We start from the raw sequence: 12,866 nt of genomic DNA on the forward strand, positions 1-12,866 counted from the left end.
ATATGACAAAATGAATACCAGTTTTAAAAAACAACATGATCTGGTTTACTTCCCCCCCTTCTGTAAGACAATTCAATTGTATGAAGCAAAAGACAAAAAAGAAAACCAATTAAAAAACTAATTAATCTATTGATCTACATGCAAGATGATAGTCTGTATCAGAATAGTAAGGGAGGAAACATGGCAGAGTTGGAATATACTTTGAAGGAAGAATAACAAAATTTAACAGAAGAGGGAGATAAATGGTGACAGGAGACGTGACTTTGGGTGGTGAGCACACAATACAGTGTACAGATGATGTATTATAGAACTGTACACTTGAAACCTATATAATTTATTAACCAGAGTCACGCCAATAAATTCAATAAAAAGTTAAAGATAAAAAAGAAGAGTGGAAGTAGGAGTGAAAAAGGATTCAGGAATAACTCCTACATTTTTAGACCGAGTTACTGAATGGTGTTAAATATTCATGAGACATACAGTTACTTAAAATGAGTTTAAGGTTAGCAGAAGGGGTTTAGAACATATATATGGATTCACTGACAAATCCAATGTCTCGATTTGCCTAGGAAACATGTAGATGAAGACCAGTTTAAGGAAGAGCTCTGGGATCCTCCTTCATTTAAAAATGGAAAGAAGGAGAAACCAGCAAAGAAAACCAAGAGGGAACAATCACTTAAGGTAGGAGTAAAACCAGGAAAGTGTGATGTACCAGAAGACTAGTGAAGGCATTCCAAAAAGGAACAGTAAACAAAGAGAAAATGTTGCTGAGATTGTGATTAAGATGAGTTCTAATAGCTGGTTCTTGAACTTGGCAAAATAGGCATTGCTGTTCATCTGAGCAAGAGAATTTTCACTAGTGGCAGGGACACAAATCTGAGGAGAAGAGGAAATACGAGGTCAGGTAGTGAAAACAGTAAGTACAGGTTACACTTTCAAGGAATTCTCTTCATCATCCCAACTCGTAAATGATAAACATCTAGAATTCAACTCTAGTGTTACTAGAACTAGAGTTCAGATACGTAATGGGTTTTTTTAATATGCTACATTGAAATCAATTGTTACATTTCCCAGAAAACAGTTAAGGATTATAAATAAAGAATGCTCACAACATTGTGTTTATCAGAGAAAAATCAGAAGGAAACCAACAACATTATAATAAGTGTTACATGAGTAAAATAACCATTTATACAAAAAAAACATAATATAGCTATTATTTATGACATATTTACTGACATGAAAACTTTTCTCAATACTATTCATTTTTTTTAAAAAAGGTTATAAATCAGAATATACTACTATATTTGTATGTAACTTTACTCACTGAATGAGAAAACATATTCACCAATATATCCAACAAGGGGTTATATAAAATTTATAAGAACTCATACAATTCAACACTAGGAAGACAATCCAATTAGAAAGTGGGCAAAGGGCCTGACCAGGCGGTGGTGCAGTGGATAGAGCATCAAACTGTGATGCAGAGGACCCAGGTTTGAAACCCCAAGGTCGCCAGCTTGAGTGCAGGTTCATCTGGTTTGAGCAAGGCTAACCAGCTTGGACCCAAGGTCGCTGGCTTGAGCAAGGGGTCACTCGGTCTGCTGTAGCCTCCCGGTCAAGGCACCTATAAGAAAGCAATCAATGAACAACTAAGGTGCCGCATCAAATAACTGATGCTTCTCATCTTTCTCCTTCCTCTCTGTCTGTCCCTATCTATCTCTCTCTGTCTCCCACCCCATCCCCGCAAAAAAAAGTGGGCAAACGACCTAAAAAGACACTTCCCCAATGAGGACATACAGATGGCTAATAGACATATGGAAGAATGCTCATCATTACTAATCATCAGAGAGATGAAAATTAAAACCACATGAGATGTCACCTCACATCTGCCAAAATGTTTTTCATCAACAAATCAACAAACAAGTGTTGGCAAGGATGCAGTAAAAAGGAAACCCAGTGCACTGTTGATGGGAATGCAGACTGGTGCAACCACTATGGAAAACAGTATGGTTCCTCAAAAAATCAAAAATATTGATAGAACTGCCTTTTGACCAGAGATCCCACTCCTGGGAATATATCCTACGGATCCTGAAAGACTAATTCAAAAACATTTATGCATACCTATGTTCACTGTACTGTTATTTACAACAGCCAAGATCTGGAAACAGCACAAGTGCCCATCAGCAAATGAGTGAATAAATCAGCTGTGATATATCTACACAATGAAATACTACACAACTGCAAAAAAAAAAAAAAAGAGGTCTTACCATTTGCAACAGCAGGGATGGACAGGGAGATTATTATGCTAAGTGAAATAAACCAGTTAGGGAAAGACAAATACCATCTTATCTCACTTATATGTAGAATCTAATCAACAAAATAGAAACAGAGGCAGAGTCACATGAAACAGACTGACAGCTCTCAGGATGGGGTTTGGGGACTTTGGATGAAAAAAGGTGAAGGGATTAGTCACACAGTTAACAGTGTGGTGATGACCAGAAGGAAAGGGGGATGGGGGCTAGAAGTGGGGAAAGTGGAGACAGAAAGAGCATTGCTAGGGGCAACGGTGCACAGTGCAGTGGGCAGAAGCTGCTTTGTTGGAATTGTGTACCTGAAATCTGTTTGGTTTTGGTGAACCAATGTGATCCCAATAAATTCAGTTAAAAATAAATAAAATAAAAACCTTAAATAAGTAAGTAAATAAATGTATTGGGGAAGGAGGAATGTGTGTGTATATGCATATACACAGGGGGAAGAAAAACCAGAGGTACACAAACCAAAAGAGTAATAGTGGTTCTATCAAAGTACCTTAGATTATAGTTGATTTTTTAATTATATATTTCCTTATTTCCCAAATTTTCAACAGAGAAAATGACTAAGAAAAATTACTCATCATAATAAAGTTTATTTGTTAAAAAAATATTAAAATGGTAACAAAATTCTTACTTCTCCTTCTAAGTGTGCTCTTTAAGTCAGTTACAGTCTGTCCTGGTTCCCTTTTCCTTCCTCATCCACACAGGTTAGTTGAGGTGCTCTCCTCTATGCTTCCAGAAACTATATTAGAACAATCAATTTTCCTAAATCTATAATTCACCACATTACTAAAACCAATGGCACAAAACTCCATAAATCAAGCTAAATGAAACCAACTAATCAGTAAGTATTTGTTGGTTTCATTCATTGGTATAACAAACCTATTGCTAAACTGCAAATTGTTTCCTAATGTTAACTTACAATTGACTACAAAAGAAATCTTTCTTTTTAAGTGGTGTTTTAAACTGATTCAAAAATTTGAAAGGTTTTTGTACTCGAGAAAAGTTTGATTTTATGAATCAGAAAATCTGATGCTCTATTAGTAGTTTCATGCTCTATTAGTATTTTTACAAAGTCATTTTACATTTTGATTGTTCAGTACCATATGGTAATTTATGATGCAGGCAGAAAAGTGCAGACCATGGTGTGATGATGCATCACCTTAAACTGTTGGAGATGAGAGCTAAGAGTGAATTCCCAACACCTGCAGCTCATTTAATTATAAAGATATAAGGTAATAATCACATCTGATTTAGGATCTATAACAAAATCAGCATTTCATAAATTTCATTAGTTAAAAATGATACATGTTATGTTTACAATTAGGGAATAATAGTCAAAGGAAAGGAAAACTTCACTTCTAGAATAGCCCTCAAATAAGAATGGCTTACATAAAAAAACAAAATTAAAAATTAGATGAAGTCATGTTTCATCTACAATACAAAGACAAAGCCACCATTTATTTTATGTCTACCCCACCTAACTAGCTTAGAAACACAGAACCTTTCTGGCACATATATTATTCTATACTTCCAGATGAATCTTTCAGGAAGACACAATTCATGACAAGTGTCTGTTTAGAAAAAGAGAAGTGGCCATGGCCGGTTGGCTCAGCGGTAGAGCGTTGGCCTAGCGTGCGGAGGACCCGGGTTCGATTCCTGGCCAGGGCACACAGGAGAAGCGCCCATTTGCTTCTCCACCCCTCCGCCGCACTTTCCTCTCTGTCTCTCTCTTCCCCTCCCGCAGCCAAGGCTCCATTGGAGCAAAAATGGCCCAGGCGCTGGGGATGGCTCTGTGGCCTCCGCCTCAGGCGCTAGAGTGGCTCTGGTCGCAACATGGCGACACCCAGGATGGGCAGAGCATCGCCCCCTGGTGGGCAGAGCGTCGCCCCTGGTGGGCGTGCCGGGTGGATCCCGGTCGGGCGCATGCGGGAGTCTGTCTGACTGTCTCTCCCTGTTTCCAGCTTCAGAAAAAAAAAAAAAAATGGAAAGAAGAAAAAGAAAAAAAAAAAAGAAAAAGAAAAAGAGAAGTAATAAAGTAGATTTCATTAAACTTGTGTGAAATGATCTAAAGAAGGTAGGTAAATTACAGCATGGAAGAACAGATCCCTTAATAACAAAGGTACTTCAAAAATAGAAATATATTAAAAATTATTTTAAAGACAATATTAAATTCTAAATACACAGGAATTTAATTAATTGTCCAATCATGCTGTTGTTTCACTTTAAACCCAGTTTGTCTGTAGGGAAAAATTTTTTTTGAACTTTAAAGGAAATGGAAATGCTTATTCCTTTTGACCTCATCTTAAGCTGTGATGGAGAAAATGAAAAGCAACTTATCAACATTCAATTTCAGTTAATAAGAAAAAGGAACAAAATTAACGAAGCCCAAAGAAATCTCATTATTTCAAAAGTCACTTGATTGATGGTCCCAATTGTACAATCATGAATGCAATTAAGCCCATTTTACAGAAGGACATCCAGATCTTCTGAACCTGATAAGGAAGCTTTTGGATCATTTATAGCATTTGTTCATTTTTAAAATCTAGTTTATCCAAAAATCATGGTAAGCTTCCATCCTGCTTACCTTGTCTGCTATTTTAAACTACCTCCCAGAATCATAACAATGGGGAACAATTTATTTTTCATTTTCTGTTGCATGAGATTTTAGAACTGTTTCTATATATTTCTGCATCGCTGATTCCAAATGTGAAATCTGTTTTTGGTGCATGCTCTAGTTTTTATGCAATTTTAATTTCTTTTTGTTACAGTTAATGGCATGCATTGGTTTTTAAATTGGAGTTAAAGGGCAACGACTCTTGGATTGAACATAACCACAAGGCAATTAATGTTTTACAAACATCACTTTTACATAATTGTAGTTGTTTTTAAATGTAAAAAATTATTATCTGATAAAAATACCCTCTTATTTTAAGATTGAATCATGGCTTCTTCAAGTAGGTGTAAATGTAAGAATAGTCCTGACTCCTGTTATATATGTGGCTGTTACACACTTCAATGTCAAAGGTGCAATATTTCATCATTTGTGACACGTGCATATATTGCCTATTTTCAAGTTCCCCTTGGCGACCAAGACAAGAATTGGGCTCCTCATATTGTGTGTCATATTGTGAGAAAATGCTTCGTGACTGGACAAAAGAAAAACGCAAAGAAATGCCTTTTGCTATTCCCATGGTTTGGTGTGAACCTAAGGACCACAGCATTGACTGTTATTTCTGTCTGATCCATACAAAGGGCATCGGCAAGAAAAAATGGCGTATGATTGTATATACTAATTTTCCTTCAGCAATACGACCTATCCCACACTCTGAGACACTCCCAGTTCCAGTTTTCAATGGTTTTATTTCTTCTAAGGATGAAGAAAGTAAACATGGTGATCAAGTGTATTTTGATAAGATGCATGAGGAAATGGTTGTAGAATCTGAAGGGTCTTCTTCTGATGCCAAGCAGTCGTTAACCCCTCAGCAGTTTAGCCAACCCGAATTGAATGATTTAGTAAGAATGACATAAATTGTCCTCGGCTTTCTAAAGTATGAGGAGCATAACTGGATCATTTGTGTGGATCTTAAAATGGTAGGTTTCTTGCTAGGACAACAGAGAGGTTTCACGAAGTATCCTTGCTTTCTGTGTTTGTGGGACAGCCAAGCTCAGAAGAAACACTGGACACAGAAGGAGTGGCTGAAACGTGAAGCTCTAGAAGTAGGGATGCAAAATATTGTGAATGAACCTGTAGTTAATCGAGACAGGATTATTTTTCCCCCACTTCACATCAAACTAGGCTTAATGAAGTAGTCTGTTCAGGCTTTGAATACAGAAAGTGAATGCTTTCAACGTATTATTTCTGCTTTTCCTGCTTTGTCTTTTGAGAAGATAAAAGCAGGTGTATTCGATGAACCTCAAATTCGAACCCTCATATGTGACAAAGAATTTGCCAGGAAAATGAATAAGGAGGAGAAAGCAGCATGGCAGTCACAAAGAACTTCCTTGGCAACAAAAAAGCAGAAAACTATGAATTTCTGGTTCAAAGGATGCTGTTGGCTTTCCACGACATTGGATGTAACATGAGTGTTAAGATTCACTTCCTGAACAGTCACCTTGATTAAGTTTCCCAAAAATCTTGGAGCTGTTAGTGATGAGCAGACTACTGATGGAGCAGCAAACGAGATTGTCCTCAACAAGTACACAAACACAAGAGCTACAAACGCAATTTTTGCCTGGATTCAATTTAAGTAAGTTTTGCACAAATTTTATGATTAAAGTAAGTTTTTTAATATGTTCTATTTTGAAACTGTAGACAAACTCTGATGCAATCATATCTTTTAGTGTATTAGTGTATTTACTGCATTATATAAATTATTATATATTTTTTAAATTTATTTAATCATTTTAGAGAGGAGAGGGACAGAGGGAGAGAGAGAAAGGAGAGACAGAGAGAGAGAAGAGGGGGAGGAGCTGGAAGCATCAACTCCCATATGTGCCTTGACCAGGCAAGCCCAGGGTTTCGAACCGGCGACCTCAGCATTTCCAGGTTGACGCTTTATCCACTGCGCCACCACAGGTCAGGCCTAAATTATTATATTTTCACAAAGATGATGCCCAAAAAGATTCTACTTCATTATGTTAAACTAAATGTTGAAAATTTTACAATAAGATGAAAACCTAAAATCTTGAATTGCAAAAAACCTGTAGCTTACAGAGAAAAACTAATGTCAGATTTAAGATCAGCACACTTGAATTAGGTAAGAACAAGTGTTTTTGTGGATGCAACAAAAATTTTGTTCCCCAGTGTAATTTATCTGATGATTAGTCACAGAATTTCCTAATGTCAAATGGGAAGATTTTGCCTCTAAATCTAGTGGGGTGGGCAGAGCATGGGAAGAAAACAATATGAATGTTTTGTTATTCATGAAGTGAACAGTTTGTTGTTTTTGTTTTGTTTTGTTTTGTTTTGTTTTACAGGAACAGAGAGAGAGTCAGAGAGAGTGACAGATAGGGACAGACAGGAACAGAGAGAGATCAGAAGCATCAATCATCAGTTTTTCATTGCGACACCTTAGTTGTTCATTGATTGCTTTCTCATATGTGCCTTGACCATGGGCCTTCAGCAGACCGAGTAACCCCTTGCTTGAGCCAGCGACCTTGGGTCCAAGCTGGTGAGCTTTTTTTTGCTCAAGCCAGATGAGCGCACGCTCAAGCTGGCAACCTCGAGGTTTCAAACCTGGGTCCTCTGCATCCCAGTTCGACGCTCTATCCACTGCGCCACCGCCTGGTCAGGCAGTTTGTTTTGTTTTTTATGGTTTTTTTTTTTTTTTTGTGTGTATTTTTCTGAAGCTGGAAACGGGGAGAGACAGTCAGACAGACTCCTGCATGCGCCCAACCGGGATTCACCCGGCACGCCCACCAGGGGCGACGCTCTGCCCACCAGGGGGCGATGCTCTGCCCCTCCGGGGCGTCGCTCTGCCGCGACCAGAGCCACTCTAGCGCCTGGGGCAGAGGCCAAGGAGCTATCCCCAGTGCCCGGGCCATCTTTGCCCAATGGAGCCTCGGCTGCGGGAGGGGAAGAGAGAGACAGAGAGGAAGGAGGGGGAGGGTGGAGAAGCAAATGGGCGCTTCTCCTATGTGCCCTGGCCGGGAATCGAACCCGGGTCCCCCCGCACGCCAGGCCGACGCTCTACCGCTGAGCCAACCGGCCAGGGCCCAGTTTGTTTTGTTTTAATAACAGTTTTGTAGTTTTAAAATCACAAATATAAAAAGAAAATAGTTTGCAGATATAATGAAGAAAATACTGGGCTAAAAAGAGGTGCCTATTCAGAGATGGTTTGTTAATTTTTGGTTGTTAATAAACATAGAAGGAGGAAGAGACTCTGGAACACCAATACAAAGACTTTATAATTAAGTTGTTATGTGACCCAGGTTATACCCAGCCAGCATTTCCATGAGTGTGTTAAAGGGATGCAATTCTGCTACAATTAAGGTTAACAAATTAATAGAAAATAAAAATTAACTCAAAAGACCTGCTTCATTAATGAGTTGGCAGAACAGAGATTAAGCACACAAGTTTTGGAACTACTCATTACTATGTCCAAACCCTAGCTCTGCTGTTGAGTAACTCAAGATATTTTAACCTCGAAATCTTCAAGTTCCTCATCTGTAAAACAGCAAAGATAAATATATTTTTAACAGGGTTATTGTAATGATTAATTAGAAAATATAAGGGAAGTGCTTATCAAACTGCCTAGCACAATAAATGGTTCCTTTCTTGCTATCACCAACACAAAGCAGAATAAGCCAGAAACAGAGAGCAGCAGAGACCAGCAGAGAAAGGGAGTAGGCTCCACAATCTTTATTTTCACTCATCTAATCTACAACCCCAAAAGCCATCAACCAGTTCTGATCACAGATGTGTCCTTATACTCTGGTCTTACTACTTCCACTCTACCATCCTACTGAAAGGGGCATCAAACCTTGGTCATCTGACCTTGACCTGTTACTCTTTCTCCTGCACTTTATTGTCCTGCTCCCTCCACTCTCTCTCTCTTCTATACACTACCTAGCCGCTATCTTCCATGTTAGTTCCCTTGAGCAGAAAGTCAGCAACCACAAGTCTGGCTCAAAATAAAAGAGTTCCAAGATTGAAAAATAAACCTCTACTAACATTCATGAGTGCAATCAAGAAAACAGAGAAGATAATTTATGTACAATAATTACTTAAAAACACTGACAAACATGTAATTTTTATTTTTCATAAACCCTGGCTTATCCAGTACATGTAACCAAAAGATGAATATAAATATAAAAAGACTAGCTGAAAGTTGTTCAACATTTCTACCCATTATCTAATTGAGGCATAAAAGAAAATTATAAATCACTATACATTCACTGCCAAGACAGAAAATGTGGTTTAAAATATGTAATATCCATTTCTGGCAACATGGTGAAACCTCTCACACCACAAACATTTAGAATCTGATAAAATACAACTGAACAGCTTTTCATTAATTAAAATATTGCTAATTTAGCAAGAAAGGTTTCCCATAGTCAGAAAAGGAAACTAGATAGCTCTAATGTATGTTATCAAGCCAGAAACATATCATAAATGCTATGGGGTTGGATATTACGTTCATGACTGGGAAGAAAAGATGCAGGAAATTAAGACAATTTTCTGTGAAACTCTTCAAGTGCTGTACTGCCCATGAAAAAAGACCAGAAAAACTATGCCTCGCGACCTAAAAGGTCAGCAAAGAAAGTCCAATTCAGGTTCTGAGTTCCGGGTAAAGGAAAGAGTGAGGGAAAGAAGATGAGGGAGAAAATCCCAGAATAAAGTTAAAAACCCAAGGTGTTTTATATTATACAATACCAGCAAAAATCTCCAAGTTAAGAAAATAAACATAAAAATTGTTTAAGTTCAGAATTTTAGGAAATTGTAAAAAAGAATAAGTGATGCATAGATCTATGAAATATATAAACATGTTATAAAGAAATACAAACATATTAATGAAATGGAACAGAAAATCAAAAAATAGGCCCAAATTATTTAAAGGTGTTCACAGAGGATAAAAGTGGCACATTCAACAGTGAAGACAGAATTTAATAAACAGGGTTGGAACACCTGGGTAGAGGTCTAGAAAAACAAAGTTTTTAGTTTTTCCACACTTAACACTTTACAAAAGAATAAATTCCCAATGGAATCAAAACTTACATACACAAAATTAAACCATAAAAGTACTAGTGCAAAGCCCTGGCTGGTTGGCTCAGTGGTAGAGCATCAGCTTGGCATGCGAGAGTCCTGGGTTCGATTCCCGGCCAGGGCACACAGGAGAGGCGCCCATCTGCTTCTCCACCCCTCCCCCTCTCCTTCTTCTCTGTCTCTCTCTTCCCTTCCCGCAGCCAAGGCTCCATTGGAGCAAAGTTGGCCCAGGTGCTGAGGATGGTTCCATGGCCTCTGCCTCAGGCACTAGAATGTCTCTGGTTGCAATAGAGCAACACCTGAGATGGGCAGAGCATTGCCCCCTGGTGGGCGTGCTGGGTGGATCCTGGTCGGGTGCATGCAGGAGTCTGTCTGACTGCCTCCCCATTTCCACCTTCAGAAAAATACAAAAAAAAAAAGTACTAGCGCAAACCATGGGACAATTATTTTATAACCTTGGAATAGTGAAGATTTTTTTCAATTTTGACATGAAACTCAGAAGTCACAAAAGACCAAATTGGCAAATTCAACTACATAAAAATTTTTAAAACATGATCCAAAGAAAAGACAATCTGGCCTGACCAGTGGTGGCACAGTAGATAGAGCACTGACCTGGACTACTGAGGTCTCAGGTTGAAAAACCTGAGGACTTCGGCTAAAGTACAGGATCACCAGCTTGAGAGTAGGGTCGCCAGCACGAGTGGTGAGATCAATGACATGATCCCATGGTTACTGGCTTGAGTAAGGGGTTACTGGCTTGGCTGGAGTCCTCCTAGTCAAGGCAAGCATGAGGAGCAATCAAGGAACAACTAAAGTGCCACAACTATGAGCTGATGCTTCTCATCTCTCTCCCTTCCTGTCTCTCTCTCTGTCAAAAAAGGAATGAAGGGCCTGACCAGGTGGTGGCGCAGTGGATGGAGCGTCGGACTGGGATGCGGAGGACCCAGGTTCTAGACCCCGAGGTCGCCAGCTTGAGCGCAGGCTCATCTGGTTTGAGCAAAAGCCTACCAGCTTGAACCCAAGGTCGCCGGTTCCAGCAATGGGCTACTCGGTCTGCTGAAGGCCCGCGGTCAAGGCACATATGAGAGAGCAATCAATGAACTACTAAGGTGTTGCAACGCGCAATGAAAAACTGATGATTGATGCTTCTCATCTCTCTCCGTTCCTGTCTGTCTGTCCTTGTCTATCCCTCTCTCTGACTCACTCTCTGTCTCTGTAAAAAAAAAAAAATTTTTTTAAATAAAAAATAAATAGAAAAAAATTTCATTTAAAAAAAAAAAAGGAATGAAGGGAGAGAACGCAGGAGGGAGGGTGCAAGGAAGGCAGGAAGACAGGGAGGGAGGGTGGCAGTGAAGGAGGGACAGGCTGGAAAATAAAAACAGACCAAAAACAAAAAGCAAATTACTTGCAATTCAACAGATTGAAAGCAAAGGTCCAACTATCCCAATATAAATTGCTGATACAAAGAGTAAAGAAACAGCCCAACAGGGTAAAAGGGATCTACTGCCTATTCCCAGAATAGGCAATACAAATGGCTTAGTCAAAATAGGAGAAATGTAAATAAAAATGTCACAGTGATGCCATTTCCCTCCTAGATAGTAACTGGGAAAGGTAAAACAAACAGAGTAAAGGTTTGCTTATGGCATTTTGGACAACTGCTTTATTTTTTTTCTTTTCTTTACTTTAATTGAATTTATTGGAGTGACACTGGTTAACAAGAGCACACAGGTTTCATGTGCAAATTCTACAACACATTTTCTGTACGCCATACTGTGTGATTTAAGCTGCTATGTTTGTGGAAATTTGTTCTGCAGCAACAGAAAACTAAACATTGCCTAGAATGGCTCTCTAGATTTTTTTTTTATTTCTTTGATGTGCTTGGACTAACACAATATACAATTCCCTAAATAAATGCTTATTAAATTAACTGTGAGAATCAGTCTGATCTTTCTGGCCTACTTAGATTTCCATTCTATAATAACAAACATGCAAAAAAATTTTTTTCACAGATAAGAGAAATTGGAAATTGCTTTGGAAAGAGACTCATTAGCAGTACCTTATCCTACAAAAGGATGAGAAGCTATAGAACCTGCAAGTAAGAAAATATCAAAGGAATGTGATTATTTCCTGTGATTCCTCACAGGTTAGCAAAAGGAAAACACAGTTCACAGGTAATAATCAAAGATATTTCCAACATATGAGCAATTATTTTCTTAGTTTGTTACCTAGAGATTTCTTTATAAAACAAAATACTCAAAATCTTGACATTCTGATGAAATTAATATCTGAAGTATATATATACCTAAAAATATAAAAGAATGAAAATATAAAACTACATATTAAGTATATTTTACATTGACCTGAAAAAGATAACTTTGATTTATATAACGTATGCCTCAGAGAACTAACAGGAGAACAGCACTGAGAAATATAGAAAAACAAAACCCTTGAACAGGCTCTAAAATACTGCTCCTGGTTAATATCATTCATCTGAGTGAAAATGATCCTGAGCAACAAAGGCAGCAAAAGCTTGCAATATTAAAATCAAGTTTGATATAACAAGAGAAAGCTGCTGGCAAGGAATCATTTGTTTCAAAAGTAAAAAATAAGAAGTAGAAGAAACTGAAGCAAGCAGCCAAAAAGAGGGAAAAGAAAAAATTGCTGGACTGGCCTGACCTGTGGTGGCGCAGTGGATAAAGCGTCGACCTGGAAATGCAGAGGTTGCCGGTTCAAAACCCTGGGCTTGCCCGGTCAAGGCACATATGGGAGTTGATGCTTCCAGCTCCTCCCCCCCTCTTCTCTCTCTCTGTCTCTCCCTCTCCTCTCTAAAATGAATAAATAAATAA

The 12,866-nt window shown here is 38.5% G+C and overlaps 1 protein-coding gene across 1 annotated transcript in view; it reads right to left on the reverse strand.

Moving 5' to 3' along the window:
• The window catches only part of DDX10 (DEAD-box helicase 10), a 338,420-nt gene that overhangs the window by 155,649 nt on the left and 169,905 nt on the right, over positions 1-12,866 (reverse strand). The window lies entirely within an intron of this gene.

The sequence above is a fragment of the Saccopteryx bilineata genome, chromosome 1 (genome assembly GCF_036850765.1).
Source record: "Saccopteryx bilineata isolate mSacBil1 chromosome 1, mSacBil1_pri_phased_curated, whole genome shotgun sequence".
NCBI lineage: Eukaryota > Metazoa > Chordata > Mammalia > Chiroptera > Emballonuridae > Saccopteryx > Saccopteryx bilineata.